Raw genomic sequence first — 6,680 nt, 5'->3', positions numbered from 1 at the left:
AACACCAGTACATTCCTGCAGGCACTGGAGTGCATAACAGTTCTGACACCAGTACATTCCTGCAGGCACTGGTGTGCATAACAGATCAGTTGATAACATCTCTGACACCTTTACTGCGGGAAGCAACCGAGGTGAAGACACCGAAGGGCAAGGCTCAGCTGACAGAGACAACCTATCTTTCCAGGGTTTGATTAAGTTAACATGGTAGATTTGTTCGGGTTTTCTCTTTCCCGGCTAGTATACTTTGTAATTAACCTCATTCACTTTTTCCCTAATCTCAAATGGACCCTGCCATTTAGCTAGGAATTTGCTTTCCACAGTGGGTACCAAAACAAGAACTCTATCTCCAGGAGCAAATTCCCGTACCTTGGCACTCTGGTTATATACCCTCTGTTGAGCACTTTGGGCCTGTTCCATGTGCTCTCTGTCAATAGGTACCACGGCTGCAATCCTATCCTGCATTTGTGTTACATGTTCAATAACGCTTCTATTAGGAATGGGCTGTCCTTCCCACGTCTCTTTGGCAATGTCCAACAGCCATCTGGGGTGTCTACCATAGAAAAAATCAAATGGAGAAAACTCCGTAGAGGACTGAGGAACTTCTCTGATGGCCATTAACAAGTAGGGAAACAAACAATCCCAGTTTTTCCCATCTTTCTCAACAACCTTTTTTAACATACTTTTTAATGTTTTATTAAACCTTTCCACCAACCCGTCAGTTTGGGGATGGTAGATGGACGTCCTGAGGTGATTGACCTTAAACAATTTGCACAATTCCTTCATGATCCTTGACATAAATGGAGTACCTTGGTCAGTCAAAATTTCTTTTGGTATTCCCACTCTACTGAAAACCTGCACCAGCTCCCTAGCTATCGCCTTGGTTGTGATAGTGTGTAAAGGGACAGCCTCAGGATATCGAGTGGCATAGTCCATAATTACCAGGATATACTGATGGCCCCGAGCAGACTTTAACAAGGGCCCCATGAGATCCATGGCTATTCTGTCAAACGGGACCACTATAATAGGCATGGGAACTAGTGGGCTCCTGAAATGGGGTCCAGGGGCATGATACTGGCATTCAGAACAGGAAGAACAATATTCAGACACTTCTTTATAAACCCCTGGCCAAAAGAACCTTTGTAAAACTCTTTCAGTGTTTTTTTCTGCCCCTAAATGTTTTGCGGTAACGTGACTATGAGCTAAATCTAGTACCGTTCTCCGATAAGGCTGGGGTACTACCAGCTGTTCCACCACATCCTCACCTTTTTTGACAATGTGGTACAAGAGCTCATTACAGATGGCCATGTGGGGATACGTAACCCTGTCACCTGGTACCACAGGTTCCCCATTAACAATCTTAACATTCTCTCTAGCCTTTATCAAGGTAGGATCCTTTAACTGTTCAGATGCAAACAGATCCTTCTTTACCTCCAGGTCAGGCACGCTTTCATTTCTAACTACTATGTCTCTGTTCCCAGCAAGAGGGTCCTCACTGGACTCCCCATCTGTCACTTCCCCAGCCAAACTGGCAAAAGGCAAGGGGTGAGAAAGTTCCAAAGACACGCGTACATCCATACAATCACCGGTATTATCAACTGGCTCTTTACTTCTCACATCTGTTGATAAACGTGATTCCCACAGTTTCCCAAAATGAGGAAAATCCCTCCCTATTATGGCCTCGTGCACCAAGGTGGGGACCAGTCCTACTTTAACCATTGCTGACCCACAACAAGTTTCTATATTCACTTCAGCAGTGACATAATGTTGGGTATCCCCATGTATGCACGTTACCCCAATAGGTATTTGCTGGACCTTTAAGGGGTTCACTAACCCAGCTTTCACGAGGGTAACTAAACTTCCTGAATCTAGCAAGGCCTCCACCCGGTTACCCTCTAATAACATGTCACACATTTGTTTTTCCAACTTAGGTGAAGGTACCACAATACAGGCTAACCTAGCAAAGAAAGACATTCTGCAACATTCAAAGGCAGCATCACATTGCATGGGTTCTTGCGTGACTGGGCAATTGGCAATAAAATTACCTGGCATACCACACCTAAAACATTTAACCACATGATTATCAACCCGTTTGGGCAGCAGAGACCGTTCTAGCCCCATTGGCCTGTATCCAGGGCCAGTGTTTACAGTCTCTCCAGCCTTGCGTTCTCTTAACCGCCCAGCAACGTGTTCCCACGGAACAGTCTTACCAGTTTTAACTGAAGGGCGCTGTCGAGGATCTATGGGTTGCTGGGTGGTCATCAGTAATTCCTCTGCTGCCATATACCTCTCTACCATGTCCACTAATTGGTCAGCAGTACCCGGGTTTCCATGGCTCACCCACTTGCGCAGGACCATGGGCAAAGATCTCAAGTAGCGGTCCATGACGACTCTTTCAACCATCTGGGGACCAGTTAATGTCTCTGGCTGTAGCCATTTTTTTGTTAGCTGAATAAGGTCGTGCATCTGGGAGCGTGGACGCTTCTCCATGGCGTACACCCAACGGTGCACCCGTTGTGCTCGTACTGACAGCGTGACTCCCAGGCGGGTCAGGATCTCAGTCTTTAGTTTATCATAGTCCCGAGCCTCAGCAGGGCTTAAATCAAAGTACGCTTTTTGGGGCTCACCTGACAAAAAAGGTTCCAGCAGACTGGCCCACTGTGCTTTTGGCCAGTTCTCACGCTCAGCAGTCCTTTCAAACATGGTCAGGTAGGCCTACACATCATCAGCCTCTGTCATTTTCTGCAGGAAGTGACTGGCCCGTATAGAACTAGAGCTGGTCGGAGCACTGACGGCCACATCTCCAACCCGAGCTGCAAGTCTCTGCACCACTTCTGCTAAGGCCTCTCCTGATGCCTCCAATTTTCCTCCATTGCCACCTGCTGCTGTCTGTTGGCCTCCTCCTGTAGTCTCCAATTTTCCTCCATAGCCACCTGCTGCTGTCTGTTGGCCTCTTGCTGAGCCGCTGTAGCTTGCAGCAGGGTTTTTAGCAGTTCCTACATATCGACAGATTTTTCAGGCGGCTTTGTAGCTGCTTTTGCCCAGGACATATATCAAACCCTCAGGGTGAGTCTCAGCATCTTCACACTGGGCTGTATCTGCATAAACCACCGTTTTCTGCAGGCCTCATAAAGCTGCTGCTTTCACTTATGCGCAGGGCGGCATGCTCGCATTCTCCACCAAGTTGTAACACTGTAATCTAAGTTGAGCAAGGAGATTGGTCTATACGACCCCGGATCAGATAAGTTTCTTTGCACTTTGGGAAGGACATTAAGCACTGCCGAATTAAAGTATAGTGGCATATTCCCGGTGGTCAAGATACTGTTACACTTTAGTAAGTAGAGGGATCAGACTAGGGGCCAGTAATTTATAGTATTCGGATGTAAGGCCGTCCGGGCCCGGTGCTTTGCTGGTTTTAAGGTTCGCGATGGCCTTGGATACCTCTGCCTCAGAGATAGCCAGGATCAGCTGATCCCTATGTCCATCCGATAACTGGGGGACTGGTAAGTTCTCCCAAAATAATTTAGCATCTGGGTTTGGCGGTGGGGGTTCTGAATATAAGTCCGCGTAAAATGTTTGCATTATCTGGGAAATCTGAACACTATTAGGTATATGCAATTGCGGTCGAATTTCAGAAAAAGTCGAATTCCGGAACGTTTTCGCCTCAAAAAATCAATTCGCCTATGCAGTACAGTACTTTTTCGCAAAAAAACGGACATTCAGAATTCGACTTTTGTCAATTCGACTTTTTTCGCATTCGACTTTTCTGCAATGGTACAGATGCTGCAATTCGCCCCAAGCATATTCAATTCAAGTTTGGAAATTCGCCTGCAGTACTTTTCGACCGCAAATTCGCCTATTTCAGTCCGCCTCAGTTGACTGGCGGGTTCTCAAAAAAAATTTTTAGAACATCATTTTTTGGGATATTTGAGGATTGCTAGTAGCATATCTATTTATATTTGAAAGGATTATCTACTTGGTTTGTCTTTTTTTGCTTCACAAGTATTATTTAATTGATTTTTTAAAGGAATATTTTTTTCTTCAATCTCCTGAGGGAATTTTACCCATGATTCCACAGTTTTACCCAGGATACACTTCTGCAAAGCCCCTCCTATCTCCTCACTCCTGGGTTTGAGACTACAGGGAGAAGGAGCCATTTTACAGTCAGCTCTGTGGAATCGTTTTTTTAGGAAAATCCCTGCGTTTTAAAACACATTCCTATTTTTGTACTGACTACAATGATGGAGCCTTTTTCTGACCAGATTGTGTTGTTCATGCTGGCTGCAAGTATGATGGAGGAAGAAAGTGCTGATGAACATCAGGATCCAGGTCAGCAAATGTCTGCATTGGGTGAGCCAGTATTGCGGGTTTCATTTCCACGTCCACGCCAGTATCGCACTAGGCGTGAACTGGAGGATCTCAGCGAGTTCGAGGTGATACAAAATTATCGCTTATCGACTTGCGACATATATTCGCTGTACGCTCTGTTGGAGGCCGACTTGGAACCTCGGGCACGGTCAAATCGTGCAATCAGCGGTTTTCAGAAACTGCTGGGGACGTTACATTTTTTGGCGTCAGGCACATTCCAGCCTACACTGTCTCAAACATGCGGTTTTTCTCAGTCGACACTGTCGCGCTGTATAACCCAAGTCATTAGGGCTTTCCGCAAATTGACGATCCAGTACATCACATTTCCAGAGACGGACAGCGAATGTCGTGAGATCAAATTAGGCTTTTTCAACAAATACAAATTTCCCAATGTGCTGGGCGCGATTGACTGTACCCACGTGCAGATCAGACCGCCACGGAATTCAGAGGAATGTTTTCGGAACCGAAAACAGTTCCATTCCCTGAACGTGCAGGCGGTCTGTGATGTAAACATGAGATTTTTGAACATTTTTGTGGGATTTCCTGGATCATCTCACGACTCCTTCATCCTAAGCCAGTCATCGCTGTTTGACAAGTTCGAAACAGGAAACATGCCTGGTGGCTGGCTGTTAGGTATGTATTTTCATTTTTTTATTATTTTATTATTATTTTTTTTATTATTTTTTACAAGTACCTAACATTTTTTTTATATTTTCTATAGGCGATGCGGGTTATCCAAACAAACCGTGGCTGTTGACCCCATTGTCTAATCCTGTTGGTAGAGCAGAAAAACGTTAAAAAGAGACACACATTGCATCGAGGGGAGTAATTGAGCGTGCCTTCGGTGTACTTAAAAGCCGGTTTCGATGTTTAGACACTTCCGGCGGTGCTCTTTTGTACTCACCGTCGAAGGTTTGCGGCATGGTAAATGCATGTTGTATTTTACACAACATATGTGTCGCAAACCGTTTGCCGGTGACTCTTCGTCGTAGTGCTTTCCTACGCGGGAACCGGTCTTCTGCTCTACCGGTGGGTATGGGCGAAGGAGAGGATTCCCGGCGGACAGTGATACAAAATTTTTTTGCAGTTACCTGTGAGTATACTGACAACATTTGTATTATCGTGTAAACTGACATTGGATTTTTTTTAAAAAAACCTCTTCATTTATCTATTACAGAGTTTTACATCCTGTTGATGTGTATCCCCAGGCCGTGTTTATACAGTTTGTTCCCCCCTGTTTTATCCTGTTTGGTTACCGCAAATATTTGACCCTTTTATCCAACTCTACCATGGGCGACCTAATGGTGATGTGGACCTGACCCTCCGCCATGTAGCAGACAACCCCCTCAGGTGAGATGGATTGCCCAGAACTCCCTTTGTCCAAAATCACCCCGGCATGTCCAAAGTGCAGCACTCCGGCATTTGCAAGACTGCACATCCAAACATTCCCTCCTGATACACCAATGCTGGTCAGGGAATGTTTGGATGTGTAGTGACGCAAGTGCCGGAGGGTTGCATTTGGACCCACTGTTCCCCGCTTGTGTTGTGTGGACTGTATGTACCTCTTCTTTCCAGTCCCAGGGTGACACTGTTACCCACATCTGGAAGCTCATACTGTTCTCTTCCACAGGTCCTGCGGTGTATCTTCCCAAGTGGCGTGGATGTGAGGAGACACGACATTTCACCCGATGTTCCATGGGCGACCTAATGGTGATGTGGACCTGACCCTCCGCCATGTAGCAGACAACCACCTCAGGTGAGATGCATTGACCAACAAGACTCCCTTGTCCAAAATCACCCCGAAATGTCCAAAGTGCAGCACTCCGGCATTTGCAAGACTGCACATCCAAACATTCCCTCCTGATACACCAATGCTGGTCAGGGAATGTTTGGATGTGTAGTGATGCAAGTGCAGGAGGGTTGCATTTGGGCCGCTGCAACCCGCTTGTGTTGTGTGGACTGTTGTATGTACCTCTTTTTCCAGCCCCAGGGTGACACTATCACCCATATCTGGAAGCTCAAACTGTTCTCTTCCACAGGTCCTGCGATGTATCTTCCCAAGTGGCGTGGATGTGAAGAGACACGCCATTTCACCCGATGTTCCATGGGCGACCTACTGGTGATGTGGACCTGAACCTCCGCCATGTAGCAGACAACCCCCTCAGGTGAGATGGATTGCCCAGAACTCCCTTTGTCCAAAATCACCCCGGCATGTCCAAAGTGCAGCCCTCCGGCACTTGCGTCACTACACATCCAAACATTCCCTGAAACACCAATGCTGGTCAGGGAATGTTTGGATGTGTAGTGACGCAAGT

The 6,680-nt window shown here is 46.4% G+C and overlaps 1 long non-coding RNA gene across 1 annotated transcript; it reads left to right on the top strand.

The window, feature by feature from the left end:
* Positions 1-4,464: 4,464 nt before the first annotated feature.
* Positions 4,465-5,817, top strand: LOC134983811 (uncharacterized). Its single transcript, XR_010191686.1, has 3 exons — positions 4,465-4,998; positions 5,087-5,458; positions 5,543-5,817. It is a non-coding gene; the product is annotated as an uncharacterized LOC134983811 (long non-coding RNA).
* Positions 5,818-6,680: the final 863 nt, after the last annotated feature.

This window comes from Pseudophryne corroboree (assembly GCF_028390025.1).
Source record: "Pseudophryne corroboree isolate aPseCor3 chromosome 3 unlocalized genomic scaffold, aPseCor3.hap2 SUPER_3_unloc_25, whole genome shotgun sequence".
NCBI lineage: Eukaryota > Metazoa > Chordata > Amphibia > Anura > Myobatrachidae > Pseudophryne > Pseudophryne corroboree.
Note: the sequence above shows the minus strand (reverse complement) of the source record. Positions and strands in the feature narration are given on the sequence as shown.